General features: G+C 38.3%; 2 pseudogenes; one reads left to right on the top strand and one right to left on the bottom strand.

The window, feature by feature from the left end:
• Positions 1–18,605: 18,605 nt before the first annotated feature.
• On the bottom strand, positions 18,606–18,703 carry LOC111692065 (annotated as a pseudogene).
• Positions 18,704–22,579: 3,876 nt separating this feature from the next.
• Positions 22,580–26,353, top strand: LOC108906970 (annotated as a pseudogene).
• Positions 26,354–27,108: the final 755 nt, after the last annotated feature.

The following is a 27,108-nucleotide window of genomic DNA, read 5'->3' as shown; positions in this document are numbered from 1 at the left end:
GCACGCCGAGCTGTTAAACGCCCTCAAGGGACAACAGACCTCAAAAGGGGTAAAGCGAGGTAAGCCAGGGACCTCGTCGGGTTCCGAGGAGGAGCCCTGCAAGGCTAAAAAGAAGCCAGCTAAAGAGAACGAAGCACCTGTCCCCGAACAGGCGAAGGTCCCAGCGACGGCATCAGAGCGCGCGGCCCCTGCCGAGAAAGCCGAGAGGATACCGCCTGTCATCCTTCGCAAGAAGGAGCAGTGGACTGAGGTCAGCAGGAGTCTGACCAACAGAAAAATAAATTACACCAGGGCCAGGTTAACGGGTGAAGGCATCGCCATTCACCCGCAAACGCCTGATGATTATCGACGCCTAACGCGTGTCCTCGCCGATGAGGGGAAGGAATTTCACACCTTCTCGCTCCCAAGCGAGCGGCTGCTAAGGGCCGTGATAAGAGGGCTACCAGACGGAATTTCCAACGAGGAAATCCGGTCCGACCTAGAAGAACAGGGCTTTAAAATAGCATCTGTCTTCAGAATGAAGAGCCGGAGGAACAAGGCCCCCATGCCTCTAGTACTCGTACAAGTCCCCCAGGAGCAAGACGACCTGCTCAAGGTGACAAGATGCTGCCACCTAGTCGTCAGGGTGGAACCGCAGAGGGCGAGAACCGAGCCGACGCAGTGCCATCGCTGCCAACGCTTCGGTCACGCGCAGAGCCGGTGCACCGCAGCTGTCAAGTGCGTGAAGTGCGGCGAGGGTCACCACTCGGCAGACTGCACCAAAAAACGTGAGACACCAGCAAGGTGCGCCAATTGCGGTGGCGAACATCCTGCCAGCTACCGCGGATGCCCAAGCTTCCCTAAAAAGACGACAGGGAAGCAGCAACAGCGCAAAGAAGACCCCCAAGCCGACAAACAACAGGCCAAGTCGGCACACCCCCCGAAGGTGACGGCGGCGAAAAGCTTCGCCGACGCCGCCAGGCCGAAGCAGGCCCCTGCCGCTGCACACAAGGGGGGCCCCAAAACCGACAGGGGTGCGGAACCCGCAAATGTGGCCAGCATGCTGGCACAGATGCGGGAGATGTACTCCGCGATGTCGGCTTTTTTCAGCAAAATGCCATCCCTATTACAAGAGTAAATGGACCCTCCGACTAGTGTGCAGTCCCTCAGAATTGCTTCCTGGAATGTCGACGGATTCCGGGGGCGAAAAATCGAACTCAAGGAGCTCTTGCCCCGTCTAGACGTGGACGTGATGGCGATACAAGAGACCAAAGTAGAGGACGCACACACTGTTAGGATTCCTGGCTACCTAGTGTATCGCAGGGACCGAAACAGACACGGAGGAGGCGTGGCCCTGCTCGTAAAAAGAGGTATAGATCACCATATGTTGCAGGTTCCTCAGCTAGAAAACATGGAAGCCGCCGCCGTATCGATTCGTACTCGCAGGTACGGAGACATCGCCGTGGTGACCTGTTATCAGCCCCCTCATCTCCCGCTCACCGATCACGATTTACGCGCGGTCCTGGAGACGTGGCCCCAAACCGTAGCCATCGGGGACTTTAACGCGAAATCGCCCGAATGGCACAGCACGACCACCACCACGCGTGGCAGGGTGCTTCTGCAATTCTTGCAGAACCACGAGGACGTTGCAGCGTATGGACCCGATGGACCGACGTACTACGGTGCAGTTGGAAGACCAGACGTGTTGGATATCGCTTTGCTCAGGGCAATACCGATGGACGCCGATCTGACGACGCACTACGAGGGGGCGACGAACCATGCCCCCATTCTCCTAACCTTAGGAGACGAGCGTCGCGGCGAGGACACCGTTGCCAAGCGGCGGACCGACTGGGGCCTATTCCGCGCAGAAATGCAACGAATATGCGCACCCATTCCGGTCATCCGCGACGCGGCGGACCTCGAGGCTGCCATCGCGAGCCTTGAGACGGATATCCACACCGCCTTGGAAGCCAGCACCACGGAGACGACGGAGAGAAGGATAGCGAACTATGCAGGTGAGTTACCTCTTATGTTGCAGGACCTAATCAGGGAAAGACGTGCGGCGAAAAGAAGAGCCACGAGGACAGCACACCCCCGGGATAAGCAGACGTTAAACCAGCTGAACCGGAGGGTAAAAGCGGCCCTAGAGGAGCACTACCAGGACTCGTGGCAACGACATCTGGAGTCACTAAACCCCGAAGACCGCAGCCTGTGGACGATGCAACGGGCGCTGAGGACCACCCGGAAGCCTATGCCTCCCATTCACGGAGAGAACGGGATCGTCTACACCAGGTATGAAAAGGCCGAGGCATTCGCCGACAGCCTTGAATTACAGTGTAGGGAAAACCTTCTCGACGACGAAGACGAGGACCACGCCGACGAGGTGGAACGACGCGTACGGCGCTACAGACGCCAACCCGACAGGGACGACATTAGGCCGGCGACACCCGAGGAGGTGAGGGACATCCTGCGGCGCCTCAACCCCCGCAAGGCACCCGGATGCGACCAGATCGGAAATCGAATACTCAGAAAGCTCCCCCACAAGGGAGTGATGGCGCTGCTCAACATCGTCAACGCCATCCTGAGACTGCGAAGATTCCCCGCTAGGTGGAAGAAAGCCGACGTCATCTTCTTCCCGAAACCAGGTAAGAATCTAACCTTTGCTGCCAGTTACAGGCCCATCAGTCTCCTGCCGATGATGAGCAAGGTAGCGGAGAGGATCATCCTGACCAGACTGCGTGAGAGCTCGGACGAATTGCGAGTCATCCCCGACGAACAATTCGCCTACCGCAGCGGACACTCAACGGAGCAACAGATACTCAGGTTAGTAGAACATCTGTCCGCAGGTTTCAACAACCGAGAATCCACCGCGGCAGTCTTCCTGGACGTCGCCAAGGCCTTCGACAGGGTCTGGCACGATGGGCTTCTGGCTAAGATGCTCGACTTTGGCTACCCTGTCGGACTGGTCAAACTGGTGGAGTCCTTCCTCAGAGGCAGGAAGCTGCGTGCGAAGGTGGAAGGGGCCCTATCCACCTATCGAGACGTCGAAGCAGGCGTCCCCCAAGGAGCCGTGCTATCACCGCACCTGTTCAACATCTATACATCCGACATGCCCAGGACAGAGCGCACTACCGTGTGCCTCTATGCCGATGACACCGCCATAACGGCCCGTTCCCTGAACCCCGATATGGCGAAGAGGTACCTCCAAAGAGCTGTAAGCCAACTAGAGGACTGGTGCAACAGGTGGAAGGTGGCGATCAACCCGGAGAAAAGCACAGGTATTATGTTTTCTCGTAGGTACCAAACGCGCCCCCAGGGACACGTGAAGTTCAACGGAGAAGACATCCAGTGGGCGACCACCGTCAAGTACCTAGGGGTAACCCTGGATCGCACGCTGACGTGGAAGCCGCACGTCGAAGCAGTGACGCGCAAAGCGAAGATGGTGAGGGCGAAGCTTTATCCGCTTCTGTGCAGGGACAGCCGTCTCTGCCTGCGGAATAAGCTAACCCTCATCAGAGCAGTACTGCAGCCACAGCTGACATACGCTGGAACCGCGTGGGGACACGCAGCGAAGACGCACCTAGCCCGGGTGCAAGCCGTCGAGAATATCGCCCTCCGTTGCGCGACGGGGGCCCCTTGGTTCGTCCGCAACAGCGACATTCGCCGGGATCTGGGATTCACCTCAGCCCTGGAAGCGATCAGAGAGCGCGCGAGAAAGCTTTTCGAGCGCGCCGAGATCCACAGCAACCCGCTGATCCGGAACGCGGTGGACTACCGACCCGAAGAGGCTGCCGGCAGACGCAGGCGGCCTAGACATCAACTCCTGGACGCAGGGTGAGTCGAAATTTTTCTGTCTGTTTCAGGACCGCCAGGATCAAGAGACGAAAACGACGACACACACACACACACACACCCCCCTACCTTCCTTATCCCACTCTCCCCTCCCGCGCTAGCCTAAGGGCCACCTTAGCAAAGCGCTTCCTAAGCTGCATAGCTGCACGACCTCACCCAAAACCACCACCCCGGTCGCAAACGACTGTCGTCGTTTGCGACCGATACACGACACCCCCGGGGGTATACACAGACGAGCCGGCGAAGAAAGAAGAGCGCCAGAAGAAAGGGCCCTAGCCGGCGGGGCCCAGCCAGGACAGGAGGAGGCCCCACGAACCGATCCAATCCGGCCGCGTTGGCGGTCCGGAATGACGGGGAAAGGGCCTACCTCTACGAGGCGTCCGGGCCTACAGCGATAAAGTGGGTAAAGAGCGATAATCCCGCTCGACCCCGCTCCATCCGAGGTCATTTTTCCTGCCAAGGATATTGGCGCGAAAATCCTCAGTTCACATCCTCGATCGCTCCATATCGAAGAGCTCCAGTTCCAGCCTGAAGACCACCCCGAGGACCTGAAACCGATCAGAGACCGCCATCCGACCCAAGGAGTTAGCCGCCGGGAGCAATCATCCGGAACAAGTAAGCAAATTATTGTATTTTCCGATATTTACCTGTCCTGCTATGGTATATGTCTGGCCGTTTTGAACTCTGGCAAGACAGTACGACCACAGCGTTGTCGGCGAAGGTTTGGCTGGGTACTCCACCGTCCTCGTTCGACGAACGTTGTCCGTCACGTCAACCGAACTGCTGGTTTGGCTGGGTACTCCACCGCCAGCGGAAGACGTTGAGTGCTGGCTCGTACGGCAGCAGCGTTATCGGCGACGGTTTGGCTGGGTACTCCACCGCCCTCGTTCGACAAACGCTGTGAGCCCCTTCACTGAAACTGCTGGTTTGGCTGGGCACTCCACCGCCAGTAGAGGACGTGAAGGTGTCAGACTGTACGGCAACCGCGTTGTCGGCGAAGGTTTGGCTGGGTACTCCACCGCCTAAGTTTGATAAACGCTGTAAGGGACAATAACCGAAACTGCTGGTTTGGCTGGGTACTCCACCGCCAGTAGAAGACGTTGTGTGTCGTCTGTGCAGCGACGGATAGACCCTCGAAGTTTGGCTGGGTACTCCACCGCTTGTGGGAGAAATCTGTCGGCCGCCCTGCATTTGAACTCGCCTCCTGTTCACCAACATAATTCATTTTCCTGACGACCGTTTGCTTATTTATGCCCGTTGTAAACCGCTTTGCTTGGCTTTTTCTCACTGGCTGGTTAAACCTCCGCATAATTTCTATCGCTTTGCTAGAAACTGCCGCCGATATTTATTTGTAGAATTAGAGTAACCCGTAATTATTTTCTCTGTTTCAGAACCATTTATTTATTGATTATTTATTGCTCTAATTTATTAACCTTATTTATTCTTCCCTTTCTAGCACCGACCGAAATTTAAAACCGAATATTATTTTGGCGTACCGTTTCTTAAAGTATTAGCTTGTTTATTAAATAAACCAAACGCCAAATACTCCGTGTTTCTACCGTACCGATTTTGAGTCCTGATACTTGACTATGTGCTAAATTTGTATTTATTTACAGCACCGAAAAACCGCATCGGCATTTTTAATCCGTCGTAAATAATAATTGCTCTAACCCATTTTATTTGGATTACACCGCTTGTAAATTAATTGTATGTTCCTGATTTTAGTTAGTGATAATAATTGTAATTAGAATCTATTTTACTTTTGTTTGTTTGTGTCAATTTCCGTAGGCCTTATTAATATAAATAAATCTAGTAAATATATTTCCAGTTGTCTTCATTCTTAACACCGATAAGATTGATAAATTCCGATCAGTAAAAAGTCGCAGTATCTTTTTGTGACCTACACTGATAGGTCCGTTTATTTTAAAAATAAAATAACACTACACTCAGAGAACTACTTTGATTAAAAGTAAGAGAAATATAACCAACCCCTGGATTTAAATTTTCTTCACTGCAGCTATCCCGAGTACTTACTCTAAACCGAGGGTAGGGTTCACGTGGAGTTTCCCCCACGTAAAAAATAGGGAAACTGGCGCCCGAGATAATCCGAACAAAAAGATTTAATCCGGAGTACGTTTCTGTGACGTCACTCACCACCGGCGCCGGCTGCCAACCACCGCTGCCGATAAACTAGTAGTCAAGGGTCGTCATAAAATTAGGCGTCCAAAGAGGGACGTCAGTGACGTCAATAACTATAGTAAATTAGAATTCGAATTTGCGAATTGAGATTCCTTTTAGAGTTGGTAGTATACCGGGGGCGGCCACAAGTAACGTCTGAACCGAACCGTCACCACCAAAATCAAAACCAAGTAAAGTACGTTACAGTACGTTCCTTTTAAAAATTGGTTTTTCTATAAATGAAGAACAGCAAGTTATAGAATAGTATCTTGTACACCACTGGACGCTATGTACAAAACTGTATAAAAATCTCTTTACAAGAGTTAAATATTTTCAAAAACAAAAAACATATATAGCGTACCAGAGAAAACGGTCACAACTGAAAAACGCCCTGTATCTCCTAAAGAATCAAGATATCGAGATGCGGATTTCATCATTCAAACTTTCTCGAAAATTGAGCCTCTGTCATCTTAGTTCATCAGTTAATTTTTCTTCTATTTTCTTGGAAAATAGAAGACACCTCCAGAAAGTGTTAAATTTGTCCCACCCTGTACAAAAATACCAATATATGCACTTTTGTCATGAACTTATATTAGGATGTTTCTTTCACTCAAAAAAAATTTTTTTAATCATGACTTGTTTTCTTAGTACTAATTTTTAATCAGAATGTCATTCACGTTAAAATCGTTCTTAAATAGCTAGGATACACAGCAGTAAACAACTTTTTATAAATACTCTTCAAATAAAATAACGTCGAAAGCATATTTACATGCTAAATCCTTCCAAATAGCCCCTATTCGACGACCTCCACCATTGCCAGCCCTTCGCCACCGCTAACGACCTCGTAAACACGTGTAAACAAAAATCGTTTCCTTTTATCGTAATAGATCTGACCGTAATTTGCTGACAAAACTACTTCAATTTGCTCCATCCTAATCAGTTCGCCGGCGGCACCCTATGCTTCGCCTATACGCATAATACCGCCCCGAGAACAATGCATGAAATAACAGTTAGCCGAGAAACGACTGCTGTAAGAGATTGCGATATAATGTTATTTGCTTATTAGCCCCCCCAAGCAGACGGCGTTCTGTTATAATTAAGCAATATCCTACGAAAGGTTTACAGGTTCATTATGCAGGGACAGTATGAATGTTTGAAATGTTCCTTTTGTGGTATATTCGAACTTACTTGTTTTTAAATGTCCCATTTTGCCTGAAAATGGAATAGGTACTCTTTGTAAAGAAACTTTAGTTAATTCCATTGTAAGTGTTCCTAATTCCTTTACGACACCTTTTTCATTTTCTTCCTTTTCAATTTAACCTAATTACTTCTAATCCTATACATACCATCCTAGTTTTGCCCTTATTACTTTGCTAATATCCAAAGAACTTCGGAACTAAGCAAACACGCTTTTGATTACTCAAAACGCCATCTGTTCAAAAGTATACGTAGTGATGAACAAACAGAGTTCCTTTCACTTCTACTATTCTTTGGGTTCTATACACTGCTACGAATCGTGAGAGCGCACCGAAAGAAGCCATTATTTATTATTTTCACTAAATGCATTGTTGTCGTGCGTTGTCTTTGTCTATTCCCATCGTCCCCAATTAACAATTGTGTTTAAATGCAGTGGTTTGATTACAATAATTAAAAACAATAATATATTGAGCCTCAATTAATATTTGGTTAAATAAACGGATAGTTAGATTGTTACCTATACTTATTTATACTTAAGTATCTGTAACGTACACTATAGGTTATGGCAATCTATTCCTGCGATTAGTTAACCAATTCTTTTAATCGAAATCTAAAATATTGTCTCTAAGACAGATCTTTGTAAAAACCTAGTCTGAGTAAAAAATTACTCAATAATAATTAAATTTGGAGAAAAAGTCAACTCTTAATTGGTTTTACATACTCAGAATAGAGTCCAAAGCCAATCACTTGATAGTTAGCAGATACTCGGATTTGAGTAAAATACACTCACTTTTGTTGCAATAGTTTCACTCATAAAATTTTGTGGGCAGACATTACACACAGATACATTAAGTATTGAGTAAAATTGAGTCTAATTGAGTGAAGTTTTCTTACAGTGTACCTTATTGGCCTTATCTTTCCTGTCACTTCTTAATTGGTTGCTAATCATTTGCTAGTTTCATTCCTGGGAAGAATGCCATATTTTATTTTTGTATAGATTATGTTCTGTCTGCGTACTGTTTCAGATAATTATTAAGGAAGTGCTAGATATCTACCAGTTCAGTGAACTACCAGTTCTGCCTCAACAGGCACATTATGAACATGGCAAATACACTAATTTGACCTCAACTGTGGAAAAATCGGGGTTGTGTATTTTTTGAGAATAGTTATATCGTTATTTTAGTTGTACTTGCATGAAAGGTGTGTTTCTTTTAGTTCTTTTGATTAAATCTAAAATCTAACATTTCTTTTTTTACTTAGTTTGCGAATGTGCAATTATCTACATAATATACTGCTCGTAAATTTATCCACTTGCTAAATCTATCTAATTATGCCAGGAAAAAGAGCTGGGAAATGACCATTTCGCGACTTTTTGTTTAGGCAAGCTGAATTTATCACTGTAGATCCTAAATATTATGTACAATAACATATTAGTTTCTACAGACGTAAAAATGGGGGAAAATTGTTTACAGGCTGGTTAATTATACAATTTCTACGTAAATTCAGGTTTTTCGCTTATAACTTTTTTCTGTTCATTTCCACGAAAAAACAGTATAGTATTTTTTTTTTCGCTTTCCAAAGACCTACAAAACTAGCTCTCGAGCGTCAAAAAATATTGAATTGATCAAAAGTTATAAACAGAAGAAGTTTATTTATGACTTTTGAATTAAACATTTATAAACTGCGTTATTATTACCAGGACGTTTTGGCATCGTATCATCTCATTCCTTATCAATATCTAATAACTCACACGAAATCTGGAATCGGTAAGTTGAATAGTTTACAAGTTATGGCCTTATAAACAAATTAACTAATTATTAGTCTGGACGATCTCGAGCATCTTCCACAATCGCACTGATTTTTTTCATGGTAGATTTCATAATAATACATTGAAATCTATCATTTTTTTTTTAATTTCAAATTTGCAACCTGGAAAGTTTTTTTATTTTTTAGCCTTAGCTACAAAATGAAATATACGACACACGCGCGTGATATAGTTATATTATTACATATTCGGAAAGCTTATGAAAAAAGCATTAAGTCAAAAAAAATCGTAAAGATTCGTTGAAAAACAACGGAGTTACAGACTGTCAAAGTTGACGGCCTATTGTTAAACAAATTAGGTTGGTAGCTGTAAAGAAAATACTGTCATAACCGGCAACCCGAGTATTTTCCCAGCTAAAAATATTTTATTTGTGGAAGTATGTTAAGTACATAAGAAGCGAACGACGGCAAGCATCGCGTTTGAAAAAATTCGTTCTCGCTCGATAATATTCATAGTACGGTTATGACAGAATTTTTTTGTCCCTACCAAAATAATTTGTTTAACAATAGGCCGTCAACTTTGACAGTCTGTAACTCCCTAGTTTTTCAACACATTGACGATTTTTTTTAACTTAAAGCTCATTTCATAAGCTTTCCGAATATGTAATAATATATAACTAAATCACGCGCATGCGTCGTATATTTCATTTTGCTAAGGCTAAAAAATAAAAAAACTTTCCAGGTTGCAAATTTGAAATATAAAAAAAAATTATAGATTTCAATGTATTATTATGAAACCAATCATGAAAAAAATCAGTGCGATTGTGGAAGATGCTCGGGATCGTCCAGACTAATAATTAGTTAATTTGTTTATAAGGCCGTAACTTGCAAACTATTCGACTTACCGATTCCAGATTTCGTGTGAGTTATTAGACAGTGACAAGGAATGAGAGGATGCGATGCTAAAACGTTCTGGTAATAATAACCCAGTTTATAAATGTTTAAGTCGTAAATAAACTTCTTCTGTTTATAACTTTTGATCTAATCAATATTTTTTGGCGCTCGAGGGCTATTTTTGTAGATCTTTTGAAAACGAAAAAAGTACTTTACTGTTTTCTCGTGGAAATGAACGGAAAAAAGTTATAAGCGAAAAACCTGAATTTACGTAATAATTATGCAATTAATCAGCCTGTAAATAATCTTCCCCCATTTTTATGACTGTGGAAAATAATATGTTATTGTGCATAATATTCAGCATCTATAGTGATAAATTCAGCTTGCCGAAGCAAAAAGTCGCGTCCAACTTTATATTTCCTGGGCTATAATGTTAACTAAGCTTAGTACATCTTTGTCTTCTTTTTTGTCAAAAAAAAAGAAAAAGAAATAAAAACACTTGCACATTTTTGAAATATCTTATATTTTATTAGAATACCTCTATTATGTTTTCATTATGGTTTACTGATTATATATATAAAGTACTTTCTTAAGGCATCTAGCATAGTATATTGCAAATGAGATACATTTTATAGTTTTTCTTTTTAAATAACTTTAATAATATGCTTGATACTTCTACGAGTATAGTCATGACTTCGCACATGTAAATATTTTGATCATTGCTTTAAGGTGGCCATATTCCCGGCCGAAAAATAGTGAAATTTCTGGCGTTTTTAGGTACTGAAATCTTTAAAAGTAAAACGTGTAGAACAAAAGTAAGCACAAAAATAAAATCCTTGATGTTTTGTTTATTCATTGTTACCATTTAAATTTACTCAAATAAAATAATAACTAAAAAAAAGCGTTTGTAAAACATGGGTTTGCTGTTATTCTAACCCCACATTTTAAGAATTATTTTCACGTACTTATAAATAAAAGTAAACAATTTTATATGTAGGACTAAGCAAGTAAATGTTATAAGAATATTTACATGTGGAATTATATATAAAAAAGTTAATATTTTCGTAGATTTCAGTACCTAAAACCTTGATGGTTTGATCGTTTTTTGCACCTGTTTATTCGTTTTACTGCGGCGTCTTTGAAAATACTCAGGTGGTATGACATAACATTCCTATTATTTGATAAGCTTTAGATTATTCAGTTATTAAATGTTTGAAATTGTTTGTCTTTGCCGAAAACACTATTTAAAGAATATGGGGCCCTTAATAATTCAGTATTTAGATACATTATAATACGAATATTTTCTTTAGTGCTTTTTGAATTGCAAATAAATAATATTTTTCCATTACCTGGATAGACGATTAGCCGTATTGTTTGGCCTGGGTTAAATGTTACTGTAACAAACAACTTTTTTAACATCTCATTTCAGTTTACATAACAACATCTTGTAAATGATTCATTATAGATGTTTCCAGCCAAAACTACGACGCTATACATCAGATATCTGAGGCAAGACACCACACTCAGCACCAACCATCATTGGAGAATTAAACCTATCAAAGCAAGCCCTCTAGGCAATCATACTCCAACAGGCACTCATTAAGTTACGTAAGACCCTTCCTTATACGTTCAGTTGATTATTTAAGTGGTTAAATATTTGAACAGTTTTGTTTAAAATTCATTAATACTGATTGATAGTAAATTAGAGCTAGATTTAAATGTGCTGGAACTAAATTGTTTAATCCACTTGCTTGTTTGGCATTTCGTTACTTGTAAAAATTCTCAAACATATCTAATATAAAAATTTCTATATCAAAGTGATTCAGTGGTGATTCAGAACTTATCCAAAACAAATTTTGATTGTACAGGGAACTCTTACAAAGACAAAGCATGCAGTAAACGACCGGCACGGCGGCAAAGTGCAATAAAAAATGAACGGACAAAAAATTGAAAGAAATTCTTTCCGTAAGGAAAGAAATGCATAAATAAAATTTTATAACACCTATTTTATTATTAATTAATAAAATTAATTCGTGGTTTTAATTATTAAAATAATTTGACATAGGTACCTGATATTACAATAACTATTCAAAATTTTGTTCACTTACGTGTAAACACATTTGACCCCATCTTACCCAGTTTCTACGAACTAACACAAATATTGTCCTGCTTCACCATAACACAAATGTTGTCTTGCTTCATCATAAAATGAAATGATATCCATCAACTCGAGTTGCTATACACGTAAGCCATTTTTGACACTTGAGAAACTAATGTAAACACTATCGCAAAACATTAACACTAAAATCGGATTTCAGTATTCGGAATCGCCTGAGGCCACGTGGAGAGAGAAAGAGCGCGCATTGGGCACAGCGCATAACGCGAATAACGTTAGAAGCTACAGTAGCCCACCGATGAAAGGGTCGATAATAATTTTTTTCTCGGAAACTATTTTACAAAACCATTCTTTACGATATGCATTTTTCGTGACGCACTATTCCCAATTTTTTTGTTGATTAGTTGTGAATCACCCTATATAATGACGCTCATTGGAGTTAAAGTGAACACTGATTCACTTGACAATTCAGAAAATAACGAGTCACGGAAATAAATTAAAGATAATTATTTTTTTATATACATAGGCACTTTTCTCAAGATTGAATATTAGAGTCTACCTGTACGGGGTGATTCACTATATATTGACCTACCCTTAAACTTTTTTGTTTTAAGAGTTATAAAAAAATGTGAAATACAAATGTTGCACGATTTTTTATGAAGTGTTCGAAAATGATAGTAGAAAAACAACGGTCCAAACAAAATGGCCGCGGACTTTGTTAATTTAAATGGACACCCTTATTACATATTAGGATAGTCGAGCATAGTCATATACAGGGTGATTCACAACTTATCCAAAAAAATTTGGGGATAGATGCGGCATGAGAAATGGAGTCAATATCGTAAAAAAAATTATGTAAAATCTTTATAGTTTCCGAGAAAAAAATTATTGGTTATAGAACATTCAACCACTACATAGCTGGACAACTGTAGTCTCTAGCGTCATTCGCAATACGCGTGGGGAGCCAAGAGGCCTCAGCGACTCCGAATACTGAAATCGGATTTTGCAATCGTCGTTGCGATAGTATTTACCTGTTATCTGTGGTGTTTACAATGATTTTTTAGTAGTTAGTGTCAAAAATGGGTAGTTCGTGTCAAAAATGGTTTGCGTGTATAGCAATTCGGAGTTGATGGATATCGTTTTAATTTATGGTGAAGCATTTGTGTTATATTGAAGCAAGACAACATTTGTGTTAGTTCGTACAAACTGAATAAAACGGACCCAAATGTGTTTACACGTTGGTGGATAAAATTTTGAACAATTGTTGTTGTAACATCGGGTATGTCAAATGATTTTATTATTTAAGAACACAAATTAATTTTATTAATTAATAAAAGCAAAAGCAGTTGAATTTGCCGATATAAAATATGTGCGATAAAATTCTATTTACATATATCTTTCCTTGCGACAGTTTTTGTCCGTTTTTATCACACCGCCATGCCGGTCGCATTGTGCGAGGTCGGGTTTTACAGTGGACCAGTTTCCAGTGCCGTGCAGAAGTGTATTTTTAAATCATTTTTGAACTGCCCTTTTTGATTTTTTCTTTACAAAACTGTATTTATAATTGTCCCCTGTACATAAGTTCTGATTCACCCTAGAGTTTGTTGGGTCCATAACAACAAGTGAGATAATACTAAAAAACGAAAAGAAGGTTTTTTATTAAGAAAGTAAGACATTTTGTAATTGTTAGACATCTTTCAGACATTTCTGCCTTTTTTCCAATTACGTAAGGATTTAGATTTAGTTGTAATATATTTTGACATATCGGACATTGATATAGTCCAAAATATGTAAAAATATACAGGGTGTTTAATTTAAATTAACAAGCCAACATCCGCGGCCATTTTGATTGGAATTCATTTGTGTTTATACTGTTTTCGAAAACTTCATCGTTCAAAATCGTGCAACTTTTGTATTTCACATTTCATTTTTAACTCTTGAAATAAATGGGGGGGGGGTCAAAATATAGTGAATCGTCAAGGTTCTCAATTATTTTAATTATATATAGCACTTTACATTTTATGTTTTAATAACAATCTGTTGTATAATCTTATACCTATTTCTCTTACAAGTTGTGTTCTTGATTCTCTCATTATTTATCCATTCTGTTTCAATTTTTTTTATCAGAAAACGCATTCATTCTACAGAGTATCTCGCATAAGAACTGACACAGGTCAGGTCCACGCACAGGTGTCCAAAATATTGTAATTTAACCAAACTTACCTATATACAAAGTTGCACCCGTGAGGAGTTATTAGCCCTCAAAGTGGGGCCCTAAATTTCGAAAAAAAAAATAATATCTCTGCAACACTTTACCGTAGAAGAACCAAATTTGGTACATGATTTAGGCTTATTACTGGTCTTCTTTGACTATGATTTAAAGTTAATTGAAGCACTACATGGTGTTCATTGGGGATGACTCACTCCTAAAATAGTACCGAAATTTTTTTCATTGACCGAATTGAAAAATTGTTAGTAATATTAGTTCACAGCAGAATTTAAATTAATTTTTTTTTACCCTTGTTAAATTTTAAAAAACTTTATGGTTTTCAAAAAAGCCGTACTAACTGACACAAGATTTTAACAGTGTTCATTAGAAAATCAAAGTCAGTAGTAAGCTTTATCATTCAAATTTGACAGTTGGCCAAATAAATTTTACTACACTTCTCTCCTAATTCTACAAAAAGAAAACAAGTACCTAGTAGTTTTTAAATAAACGAATATTGTATTAAGTAAAAAACACAAATTAATAAAAATAATAATTTATATTTTCTCGGCAACAATCAGAGGCAATTTTTGAAATAAGATAATTTTATTACTAACTGACAAGTTTGAAATATAAATTCATTGCCTACTATTGACTTTTCGATTATGTTCTAATAAACACTGTTAAAATCTTGTTTTTCGAAATTTAGGACCCCACTTTGAGGGCTAATAACTCCTCAGGGTGCAACTTTGTACATAGGTAAATTTGGTTAAATTACAATATTTTGAACACCCCTACATGTACCTGCCCTGTGTCGGTTCTTATGCGGGACACCCTGTATAATTGAACAGAATTGTTGGGACACTTATTATAAAATAGCGCTTTTCAGTCCATAATAAGTCCATTATTGCATTAACAATATCTCAGCTCACGAAACTTTTAATATATCCGGGAGTATCAAGTCAACGTCAGAAGAAATAGGACTGAGAATTATTCTATAAGCTAGCTTTTATTAACTGTAGGGGGGCTAAAAATCGTATCTCTGTGTATGCGAACGTCAAATACTCCCCAAACACCAACCCAGCGACATTTGAGTTTAAACAGAAACATAAAACATACATGCCAAGTGCTTCACAAATGGACCTCCAGCATTTGAGCACTAACGTACATACTCGTACAATGCTAGGTCTCAGGTGCGGATACTTTGCTAAATTCGTTCCTTACTGTTAAAATATCCACTTCGTGTTACATTAGACTGATAATAAAGTCATACTACGAACATTTCGACGATCATCCTAGTGGCTTCCCTAATATATTTTGGCGTTTATTTCTCAACGTTTTGAATGTTTTATTCGAGCACTTGGCAAGTGAGGACGAGAGTCAAAGGGTAGAAAAGGAATGGATTTTGTTGGGCAAGATTAGACATTAACAATATTTGTATTTTATGGTAAAAATACACATTTGAAATTGACGTGCTTCAAGTGTCAACACATCACGTCACAGTCCGACGCAGCGAATTATACAGGGTGTCCGGGAAAATGTGGGAAATCTTTCGGTTGCAGATAGAACATGAAAAATAAGATGACAAGTTCCTATAAAATTTTTTCATATAGGCCCTCCCTATGGAAATCGGTTTTTCTTGAATAACTTTTAAATTACTTAATATAATTTAATAAAATTATGTGATGGACACTAGTAAGGACCTCTTAAAATAGTGTACTTGAAACATTTCGCTTTTTTAGTTTACCAGGAGTGGGCTAAGCTTTACAATTTAATGTCTAAATTTTTAACACCCTGTATGATAAAGATTTTAAAATAATAAATCTGGGTAGCTTCAAGCTTAGACCAAAAAAAGCTACTCTTATTTGTTGTCGATAAAATGAACCATTTACGAGAAAAATAATAATAATCAAATTCACGTTTTATTTTTAATAAAAAGGGCCATGATTTCTATTTATTTTTTCCCGACAACAAAGTGCGATACAAAAGTCATTCAAAGAACAGGAAAGTTTTATTTTAAGATGTTTAATCCGAAAAAATACAAAATTAAAAAAACGCAGTGGTGTCTCAGGAGGCACCTTAACGAAATTATTGAAAAACTTCATAAGAGTCCATGTTGAACCCAACATGGGCTCCGTGAAGTCTAATACACTTGCGGGTACGACGAATTAAGGACTGCTGTACCCACCACAATAACCCAGTATTGTTCCTTATCACATCACAATGAAACGTAATTCCCTGTAGAAGTTCCTCCTTAGTGTCGACCAGAGTGGAATACACCAATCGTTTGAGGTGTCCCCACAGGTACAAATCCAGAGGCTATAGGTAGGGAGATCGAGGAGGGCATGCAATAGGTCCTCCTTTACCTATTCAACGGTTTGGATAGGCGTTATTCAGGTGCTCCCGCACACCAACGCTGAAATGAGGTGGTGCGCCATTGTGCATGAAGTAAGTACATGTTTCGACGGGTTTCAATTGGTAAATTGTCTATTAAATCTTGAAAAGCGTTCTGAAGGAACTGCAAATCAAGTTGTCCATTCAATCGTTCCGGCAATACGAATGGTCCAATAAAAAAGTTGCCAATGATTCCTGCCCAGATGTTAATTGATTGGAACTGATGTTGATGATGCGAAACAATAGTGGCATGAGGATTTTCATCAGCCCATACATGTGTGTTGTGTAAATTGGTGATACCATTTTTGGTAAACCTTGCTTCATCCGTGAAAAGAATAGTGCTAATGAAGTTCATATTATTTCGTTGCTGATCCAATAGCCAATTTGAAAACTGCATTTTACGAGGAAAATCTTCAGGAATCAGTTCATGTATTTTTTTTGCAAATGGCATGGATATAACAGCAGTTCTTGAAGCACTCCATGTACTATTGTTTTCGATGTATTAAACTGTGCTGATAATTTTCGACTGCTCGTTGATGGAGTATCTTCTATAGCAACTACTTCCGTACGGTTCTTCTCAGCCCAGCATCAGCACTATTTTTTCCAAAATTTCCTACAAATATGAAAAAAGTCATTACTTTATTAACTGGAATCGCCCACCATTCTATCTTATACGTTGGTAAACTAGTAGAAATCTCTTCTGATTTGGCAGAGCACGATTAGGATATCTGTCGTGATATAAACCTTCTGGCTTATAAAGCACTGCAAGACGTGTATTTCATATTTCGAATTAATTCAAAATTAAATTCACCACGATATGCAAAAATCGGTAAATTAACAATGAAGTAAAGTATCAATGCGTCAGCGATGTCACTTCGTTGTCGAGAAAAAAAAATAGAAATCATTGCCCTTTTTATTAAAAATAAAACGTACATTCGTTTAATATTCCTTTTCTAATAAACGGTTCATTTTATTGACAATAAACAAGAGTACCTATTTTTAGTCTAAGGTTGAAGCTATCCAGATTTATTATCTTAAAGTCTCTATCATACAGGGTGTTAAAAATTTAGGCATTAAGTTGTAAAACTTAGCCCGCCCCTGGTAAACTGAAAAAGCTAAATATGTTTCAAGGACACTATTTTAAGAGGTTTTATTAAATTATATTAAGTACTTTAAAAGTTATTCAAGAAAAACAGATTTCCAGAGGCGTCTTTCTCCCATAAATTCTAAGACTCTGTAACTTAAACTTACAAATTTCTTATAGATATTGAGGTGCCTATAAAGTCACCCATGCTCATCTGAGCTTCTGTAACTAAGATGAACACTGATTTGCTTTTATTAAAAAAATAAATATTTGTCCTTGGACTAACAAATAAAATCTGAAGATAATTGAGATCTGTCAACTTATCTCTATAGGGTTCTTAACTTGCCAATGCGACTTTGTATATTACTTTTAAACGAATATAGAGAGTAAACAAATTAGCTTAACAAAATAGCCAGCAGCATCATAATATAAAGACCGGTTTCTAACTTATTAGTTCCGATCAGTATACCATAGGTGACATAATCGACGGATGTTTTAGGTATCAGGATGTCTATCTATCGGCCTGTATTGAGTGTACGTGAGATATAGTCTATACAATATGCGCGCCATTATTCCATGGCTAGAAATTGGCCTCAATGATTTGGGATCGAGGGGGATTATCCCTCTTTATCCTGCCTCATCTCGTGTAGGCCTGGACAGCCTTCGTAGGTGGGCCCCATCCGTCGTCTACCCCGACCGCAAAAGCGGCCGGTGTAGGCGCTTTGTGGGACCTCCTTTTGTCTTGGCTGGGCCCCGCTGGCTAGGGCCCTTTCTTCTGGCGCTCTTCTTGCTTCGCCGTCTGTGTAAACCCCGGGGGTGATGTCATGTTTATGGTTGGGTAGGGTAGTGCGGCTAAGCAGCTTGGGATGCGCTTTGCTAAGGTGGCCCTTAGTCTAGCCGGGAGGGGAGAGGTAAGGAGGGTATGGGGGGGGGATGTGCGTAAAAATGTGGAACGCTTCACGATTTTGCGTGTCATCCTTGCGCAGGGGCCATGGTAATCTTCTCTGTATCGTTCAATGTCATTGCTACTGTTGAAAGCCACTAAGTATTGGTCTATTGGCATAAAGAGTGATCTACTAATCCATAGGCGCTATTAAAGTATGACTTGTTTCGTCAACGCGCAGAATAGTTGTTCCCACAGTTTCATTAGTTAACAAATTTATTTCGTTTAGTATGAAAGTGAAAGAAAAACCATGCTTTCATAGCACCTACATATTGGTAGGTCACTCTTTGTCATTAGGTACAAAGTAATTCTTTATGCTAGTACATGCTGTCGATTACATCATAATCCATATTTCATGAATTTTAAAAACAATACTTTATTGTAAAACGTATCCAATTAGTCCGTTTTATTCTTGTTTCCCTGTGGTGAGGCCCTGGCATCAAGTTTGAAACACCTTACTTATACACATACGCACATACCTATATTTTCTTTTTCGAATTTTAAACTTTTTCACTGAAAACTGGTCGCAAAATATCTGAAAATATAGCCGACATTTTATGTATTGCTGTTAGAATTAATCTTGATAGATGAAGTAAAACGCATTTCTTTAGTAACGAGTAAATTTCCAGGTATATATTAAAAAAGATTATACTGGTAAAAACAGACACTCTGTGTGGTGGTGCGAAAATAATCTAATTAAATCGCTTACTTTTATGCACCGAGGTCCGTATAATATTAAGAATCCATGAATTATATAGCGGATTCGTCTTAATTCGAGAACACTTAAAATTTGTCTTTCTAATTTGAATTGTGTCACGGACTTTAATTCCGGCGAAAATCAGCAGAGCTGCTGCACACAAAAGCATAATATAAGTGGAACTGTTAAAACGTCTCGAACAAAGTAGCGAATAATAACTATTTGATAATTGCATAAAAGCAATTCGTGCAGTGGAGTGTGGAATAAAACGAAAATTTCGGTTTCAGTAATCAAGTTATTCAGTGTAACGGAGCGGTGTATTTCTGGATATGCAGAAGTTTACGACGCTGCTAGTATTATATTAGGATAATATACCAATCTGGCTGCCAAACAAAACGTCATTATACGTATGCCGTACATTGTAAGCAGTAGTAAAACCCGGAAATACGTATCTCGGCGTTCAGAATCTTACTATCCCAATTTTACGGCTCGGTTTCCACAAACCAGGAAAAAATAAAAATGTACTAGATGCTTATCTGTGTGTGTGTGTGTGTGTGTGTGTGTGTAAGTAAATTGCAAAGTTCGCGGGACAATAATAATAATACTACCAATATATTTCTGTATGCCAGTTGTCAATATTGGTGAAAAACAAAATACTAGGTACCTATTTACAGCGTTTTCTATTCATATATCAACAATTTTTTTTAAAGATATATAGCTCAGTCATTATAGCCATGAAATAGCCTGTTTCGGGAAAAAAATACTATTAGAAGTTTATCTGCGGAATATTCTTCGGAAACCTGTTGAAATGTGTTTTTTTGACTCATGTAAAAAAGCTATTACTCATAGCGAAAAAAAGTTTATACAAAAAAGGTAGGTAATAAATAAACCTATAAAATGAAAGTCCGAATAAAAGTCCGAATAAATTCCGATAATTTGTTTATGCACAAGAGCTCAAAAATGGTCGAAAATTGTCGTTTTTTTCAATTGCTAATAATTAATGCAATTTTCGTCGCAGAAACTTAATTCACGTAATTCAGAATTTTTGAGGTTTTTACACCCTTAATAAGTGGTAAACATTTCAGCTTGAAAGCTTCATTGGTTTGGCGTTGGCGGAATTTTTTATCTAAGAAGATGATATTTTCAATTCATTTTTCCCAAGCTCACAGGTGTTGTAGGGTTTTGATCATTAGTTGTTTTTGTACCTAAATGAGTTGTATTGACATAGGCATTTACTGAGAATTTAGTTTTCAAATTTAATTTGTTTAAAATTGACTTTGGAAAAATGTTAATATTTATTAAATTGTTAAGATAGGTAATTATTATAAAATAAAATAGTAACCTCTTTACTTTAGTTTTCTTCGAATTTAAAAAAAAATCGTTGTAAGTTGATTAGAAGCTGAGATATTTTTTTTATTTATTTAATCGCAGTGACCTTAATTATTAATATTAAGAGCCGAAATTTGGAGAGAGTATACATTAAGAGCTATATTTTCATGTCCTACATTAACATTAAGGTGAATTCAACTATTTAATTTCGAAAAAGAATATAGCGGCGATGCGTTCTATTACTTGGAACGAGTGGGGAAGGCGAGGCTTAGCATGCGCGCTTAACGATGTAATAAATATTAACACATTTTCAGTCATTTTTAAAACAAATTAAATTTGAAAAATTAAATTATCAGTAAATGCATATGTCAATACAACTATTTAGGTACAAAAACAACTAATGATCGAAACCCTACAACACCTGTGAGCTTGGGAAAAATAAATTGAAAATAGCATCTTCTTAGATAACAAATTCCGCCAACGTCAAACCAATGAAGCTTTCGAGCTGAAAGTTTTACCACTTATTATGGGTGCACAAAGTTTAAAAAATCCTGAATTACAAGTGTCTGCGATGAAAATTGCATTAATTATTAGCAATTGAAAAAAGCGGACAATTTTGACTATTTTTGAGCTCTTGCGCATAAACAAATTATTTTTTGTATAAACCTTTTTTTCTCTACGAATAACAGTTTTCTTACGCCAGTCGAAAAACTACTTTTCCATAATTTTGACCAATGTTTTAACAAAGTTTCCCAACTAGTCTCGAGTTGATTTTTTAATATTTTGTTTATAACACGTTTCTGAACAATATTCCGCATACTAATAGTATTGTTTTCCCGAAAAAAAGAAGCTATAATGATTGGCCTAATATAGAGAATATCATTCAGAATGACAAAAAATAAATTTCGTGAGAGTTTGAGCCCTTAATATTAAGAGGTCTGTCATGGCTAGTTTCGATTTTTTATAATAATAATAATAATAATTTATTAACCCAACAGAAGTAATTCCATTTATAGAGCTAAATTACATTGAAATAACTACATAATATAAACATAAAAACTCAATAACATCAGAAGAACAAAAAACAAAAAAAAAGGAGAATGATACAAAAGTTCAGTAAAGTGCAGGAGTTAATTGAATATACTTAACCTAAGATATGTAACTTGAAACAAAGATAGGCATCAATTATTATGATCATGGTTTACTATACTCATACATAACATTTTAACCGAACAATCGTTTATATCGCAAGTGTTACAGATAGAATTAAATGTCTAAATAAAAAGTTGTATGATTCCTCATCTCAGCGCGTGGTACTAGAAAACTTAGTTGCTCTAGCAAATCTGGGCAATCGATTTTATTATGAATAAGATTATAAAGGAATTTTACCGACTGACAACGCCTGCGGGTTTCTAAAGCTTGGAAGTTAAACATATCTAATAATGTATCGTGATCGAAGCCCTGAGCCGGATATATACCAGTAGACTTAAAAGACAAGAATTTCAAGAAACGTCTTTGAACATTTTCAAGGGCATCAGAATGTAATTGGTAATAGGTATTCCAAATCAATGAGCAATACTCAAGCTTCGATCTAACATACCCATAATACAGAATTTCCAAAGCTTTGATATTAGTAAACGAATGATAATTGCGGACTATAAACCCGCTCATTTTCCTGGCATGTGATTGTATTTGATAAATGTGATCAACAAAACTCAAACGGAAATCAAATAAAACTCCTAAATCTTTAATTGTTTCTTTCTGATCCCATTTTTGTGTCAAAACTTCCAAACCATCGAGGTAAAAAAAATGTATCTACATATATTTTTGAAGGAAATTGAATGCCCTACAAAAAAGGTCTGATTGAAAATTTTCGGCAGACGGGCCGTTTCCGTATAATCAAGCCTTGAAAATTGATATGTTAATATAAAACCAAAGCTGGTCTTATGTCACCAGTATATTGTGATTTAAGACTGATTGTGAGCTATCCTAAATTAATGGTAAGTGGCAAAATGACTATTGTTACGTAACTATTAGAATACTAGACCAATGTTACAGGTTGGTCCTACATAACATAAATTAAATAATTGCCCATATCCTTACAATCGCACGAAAACCACAAAATTAATTCGGGCAAGTTACATTGAAGCGACGTTGTTAACATTTGTCATAACATTATTCATAAATAATTTGCATTTTACATTTGTAAATACTTACAATTAGCGATAAACATTTATATTTATTTTTTTTAGGAATCATTAGCAGACCTGATAATCGAATGTTTTGAAAAAATCAAAACCTTTGATATTAGTTGTGGGGTACCGTACACCACGCTATGCGTCGCCGCGGATCTTAACATTGCTACGGATATTCTCTAAATCTTGCTGAGCTGGTGGGGCGGCATATCTGTCTGTTAAAGACCTATATCGACATAGTCGAAGACTTTCACCCAAATCTGTAAAAAGCGCTGCAGGAAATCGCCCAGAGACACAACTTTATTCTGTTCGAAGACAGAAAATTTGCCGATATGGGGAAAACGGTGGAACTGCAGTACAGCAAAGGGCTGTACAAGATCTCTTCATGGGCTAAAATTGTAGCGGCGCATTCCATAACTGGAAAAGGGGTGCTCGATGCAATTAAGGGAAGCCAGGGATCTGATAAACGAGGGGTGTTTCCAGGTTTAATAACAGGTAGGTAATTAAAATTAGTATGCAGGGAGTGGGGGTCAACTTTTTAGGGGTAATAGTATGTTTCTCGGGATAGTAATTTCAAATATATAGGGTGTTTCAGGATTAAGTCGAGAAACTGTGAAGAGATATTCCTCATAATAAAATAAGAAAAAATAAAGTATACATTTTTTTCCAGAGACGCTTCATTTTCGAAATATAGGGCGTTAAAAATTTAAGAAAAAATCGAGTTTTTTAAATAACTTCTAAATGAAGAAGGCTATTTAAGCCAAATTTGGCATGCCATCTTCTTATAACATACCATTTTTTTATAGAAGTAGAAATCCCGCAAGCAACCAGTGGCGGAGTTATGGGGACTCAGACTCATTAAATTATAAAAAAAAATAATACGGCCCTACTTAAAATAAAATATGATGCTGTTTTCAGATAGAACAGTTTGTTATTGACAAAAAGTGTACATTCACTTTTTTTCCTAACTCTTATAGTTTCATGGCAAAATTGATTTTTTGGAAGGTTGCTTCTGGATTCTGTCGATAAACTTTAAAATGAACCTCGACAAAAATTTTCGAGTAGGCTGCTGTCAAGCAATGTTAATTTGACGTTTTAAATGTTATTTTGCGTATTGTTGCATACATTATCCATTAGATAAAGCGTTCAAACTAATAATAATAAGTTTAACAATGCCGTCCATATTTTCGAACAATGAATATGCTGATATGGTCTTTGTAAATGGTTTTTGTGATGGAAATGCCACGGCGGCTTGCCGTGAATATGCAGTAAGATTTCCTCATCGCAGACTACCAGCAAAGGAAACATTTTCAAGGACATTCAGTCGTCTCAGACAAACTGGGTCTTTCGGTATTCCAACTTATGCTGATGGACATTTTGCCCCACTTCAGGACGAAGTAAGATCGAATACTATTTTAAACGATTTCGATGAAAATCCATCCACGAGTGTCAGAAGATCTAGCTATGAGCTAGGTATTTCGTGAAGTTCCATTTGGAGGACTCTTCGGGCTGATGGACGCCATGCGTACCATATTCAGTGTGTGCAACATTTATTGCCTCAGGACATACGATGCAGGTGCGTGTTTTGTGACTGGATATTAAACCAAGCAGAGAATGATGATCAGTTTACGCAAACAGTAATGTGGACAGATGAGGCAACATTTACTCGAAGGGGAATTTTAAACCAAAGGAACAACCATATTTGGTCCTACGAGAACCCACGGGCGGTAAGGGAACATAGTTTTCAGCATGAATTCCAATGTAACGTAAGGTTGGGTGTGTTGGACAATACTATAGTTGGTCCCTACTTCCTTCCGCATCGGTTAAATGCTGGCATGTTTACCGAGTTCCTTGAAAATGGTTTTCAAGATCTGTTAGAAGATGTTCCGCTTATTACTCGAATTAACAGTTGGTTTCAACTAGATGGTTGTCCTGCCCATTTTGGCAGAGGTCATAGGGAGTGGTTAAACATTAATTATCCCAGGAGATGGATGGGTCGTGGAGGACCTGCAGCGTGGCCCGCACGTTCACCGGACTTGACACCGATAGATTATTTCGTTTGGGGTGCTGTTAAACAAAAAGTCTACGAGGTGCCAGTTGATACCCTAGAAGATCTAAGACAGCGAGTAGTTCAAGTGTGTCGAGAATTAACTCCAATTCAGTGTCGATCGGCCACTGCCTCCATAATTAGAAGATGTCGTACTTGTCTACAGTCCGGAGGCGCCCATTTTGAACAAACTATTTTTTAAATCATTTAATTTTTTATTCACTTTTCGCTTTGTCTAGGTATAATATAAATTGGTAATTTTTTGGTTGTTTCAATTTACAAATAAATTTTCATGTATTGTTTGTCATCTTATTTTATTTAAAGGTACATAATACAAGTAAATGAAGTGACTACAAACCGCCTGAGTATTGCAAGGGTTGTTACGTTGTCGCATTACGACATAGTCACATTAGATGTTATGTACTTAAATATTTCTATTGTTTTCATCAACAAATTTTTTTTCTAAAAAAAACACCCTATATCTCAAAAACGAAGCATCTCCTAAATAATTTTGATACTATTGATTAAACCCAAGGGAAGGGGAGGCTTATTTGACTCACACATACTTGAGACTAAGACCAATTTTAATAGGTACTATATTTTTTTAGGTTTTATGAGGAACGTTTTCCTAAAGTTTATCGACAGAATCCAGAAGCGCCTTTCCGAAAAATCAATTTTGCCATGAAACTATAAGAGTTAGGAAAAATATGATTGTACACTTTTTGTCAATAACAAACTGTTCTATCTAAATACAGCATAATTTTTTATTTTCTGTAGGGCCGTATTAATTTTTTTTTAAATTTAATGAGTCTGAGTTCCCATAACTCCGCCACTGGTTGCTTGCGGGACTTCTACTTCTATGGAAAAATGTTATCTTATAAGATGTGTCATGCCAAATTTGGCTTCATTTAGAAGTTATTTAAAAAATTCGAATTTAAAAAAAAATCTTTATCGCCCTATATTTCGAAAATGAAGCGTCTCTGGAAAAAAATTGATACTAGATTTTTTTCTTATTTTTTTATGAGGAATACCTCCTTAAAGTTTGTCGACTTAATCCTGAAACACCCTGTATAAATATTTTTAATAAAATAAATTATATATTGTTTTTTAATCTCCGCTTAATTTCTTGTCTGCATAGCCACTGAGAAGGTCCTCAAATCATTCAATGTTACACCCTGTATGTACACAATAAAACGATTTTTTTTATAGAATTAAATGTTTTCAGGTATTGTATGTCAAAGTCCTCCAGTTTTGGATAACCCCGGATTGTCCAGCTGACCCCTGGGGTTCACTTGGAGGCAAAAGGTGATCATTTAGGCCAGGAATATCACTCTCCGAGCAGTGTGGTGCTTAAAAGGGGTGCGGATGTCGCTGTCATGGGAAGAGGTGTGACGAAAGCTGCAAATCCGGGAGCTACAGCAGAAAAATATAAAAATATTCTGTGGGATGCTTGCAGCAAAAGGGTCAGCCAGAATTGAAATACCTACATACCTATTTTGTTGAATTGTGATATATTTTTAACTGAAATGTGATATACTTTTTTATAATCAGAACTAAATAGTTACTTGTATATACAGGGTGTCCGGTAAGTACCTCCTAATCTCTCGGGAGTGTATAGGGGAGGTCAAAATAAAACTAGTCCTTCCTATAATTTTTTTTCCTAATGTGCCCCCTAACGGAGTTATGGGGGGTCAAAGGGGTACCTAGAAATTAACGTTTAGGGTTATAACTTTGAAACCACCCTGTATATTTTAATAAAATTTTCGTACGTTGTATTACACATGGAGCTCTACGATTTGATGCTAAAATCAACTTTTTGCTATTATCAGGTGTCCAGAAACGGACTGGCCCTATCACAATTTTTCTCAAAATTTTGACAGAAGTAATTTTATCAAACTGAAAATATTATTATTAGATACTCTGAAGGTTTTTCTTTAAAAATGGTACTCTTTATTTATTTCGAAAAAATGAACGGTTTGCGAGATAAATCGGTTTTGAAAAAAATTGGTAACAAATACAACAACAATTAAAATTTATTTTTTTTACATATTATTTCATGCATTTAATTTCTTTAACTTTATCAAGTCCAGAAATCTTTGAACGGGTTGGCTATACTTTATGAGCAAGTAGTGACCAATTAAAAATAACATTTGAAAAATAACTTACTTACAAGACATGCAACAAAGAACATTCAACAATGAACAAAGGTACCTAAATGTTACTTCGGTAGATG

The sequence above is a fragment of the Anoplophora glabripennis genome, unplaced genomic scaffold, assembly GCF_000390285.2.
Source record: "Anoplophora glabripennis isolate ALB-LARVAE unplaced genomic scaffold, Agla_2.0 scaffold307, whole genome shotgun sequence".
Taxonomy (NCBI): domain Eukaryota; kingdom Metazoa; phylum Arthropoda; class Insecta; order Coleoptera; family Cerambycidae; genus Anoplophora; species Anoplophora glabripennis.
This window is presented reverse-complemented; position numbering and strand designations above follow the sequence as displayed.